Raw genomic sequence first — 1,687 nt, forward strand, 5'->3', positions numbered from 1 at the left:
TTTATAACAATTTTATTTTTTTATAAAAAATAGACACGAATCGCTAGTCATTTACACTTAATATACATAACATACACTCCTAACTAATAAAAAACAGTATAAATTCACTCGGCCAGTTAGAGCACACCGTGTATTGGAGCTGTTAAATAACATTGCTCTACGGGCCGTTTGCTTTACAATAACTGACTAAGCGCCTTTTAAAATTGCCGTTAAATGAGTATGACTTAGACATGTATAAGAATTGTAGTTGGATACAATGCATAAAAAGCACAGGTAGAAGGAGAAAGCTTTTATTTGTATGTATTAGCTTTTACAAATGAAGCTAAAGTAAAAGTGTGAAATGGTATTTGGGGATGTAAAGGTTGAAGGCGCATTTTGTTGGAAAATGAAAGGATTTTTGAGTGTATGAGTGGCTGTTGTTGAGTTTTTCGGGTAGAATTGGGAGTAAGTGTCTAGTTTGTCATCCTCTAGAAGACACACAGCGTAGAAATGGTTAAAATCTGGCTTCATGACAGTGATACTCAGGCTTCAACACTGATTTAATGAATTTCGACTCTAGGTCAGAGTCAAATCAGCCTTGGACCAGATTTTTTGTCATTTTAATGCCATATGCTTTTCGGGTCCACAAAGCTCAAAAAATTGATTTTTAAAAGGGTTTTTAAAGTCTCTGAGCTGAGTTTAGTCTCTGGAATATCGAGTCATGTATAGACAAATCTACCAGTGTGAGAGTAAGGTCTCTCTAGCCGAGTAGTTAAGCAACATGCCAAAAATATGCCATACTCTTTTGTGAGTACGTGTGTTCCTATCTTACATATAGGTTTTCGAGTACAAGACGTGATTCTGACCCTTACTTACTTGCGGAAACCATAGTCCGATGTGAAGCCTAGGCTACTATAAAAGGCTTTTGTACGAATTGCATCTAACTGACATTCCCTTAAAACCGCCCTACGCCACGTTGCTTGACCCTAATCTCACTTTATTCCCGGATCAAGACCAAATCAAGTGTGTTCCTTTGATATTCTTCATACAGAAATTTTACCTTCTCTTCTAGCACCCAAATGCCACCCCTTATACCTCCTTAAAACACGCTAACAAGAGAAAATAGAGAGTAAGTATAAAAGTGTGTTATGTACGCTTTATGTACACGCTGTCGATTGATTACATTACGAAAGGAATAGAAAAAAAAACCTAAAAGTGTGTGCTGACATGTTCCATTTAGAAGTAAATGTGATGGAAGTTATAAAAAAAATGAAAGTAAGAAGTGAACAAAAAAACAAAAAAAAAAATTCTTTTCATTCTTGGAAGGAATGTTTCTTTTCTTTATATTGTTGACTCTATGCGGTAATGATCTAAATTTTTTTACTGTTATGTTTTTTATATTGATAGACTTTTCAATGCTAAAGGAAGTGACTTGTAGTATTGGTGATGGTGGATTTGAGGGAATGAATGATTTTGAGATATTAATAAATTTGAACTGTTGATTATTTCAGTCAGGGATGCCTTATAAATGTCTTACAGGTTTTGGGTACTGATGTACTTAGTGGTTAGAGGCTCCTCGAAGTCTCGCTTTTGAAAATCTTGCCTTGTGACCAAAATAAAGACCTGACTGCTACTGAGCTAGCTGCTCAGAAGATTATTCGAAGTCTCAGTCTTGACAAATCTTAAAGCCGAGATTGGAGATTCTTGT

Source organism: Chironomus tepperi, unplaced genomic scaffold, assembly GCF_022539635.2.
Source record: "Chironomus tepperi strain 1889 unplaced genomic scaffold, CSIRO-AGI_Ctep_v1 contig_259, whole genome shotgun sequence".
NCBI lineage: Eukaryota > Metazoa > Arthropoda > Insecta > Diptera > Chironomidae > Chironomus > Chironomus tepperi.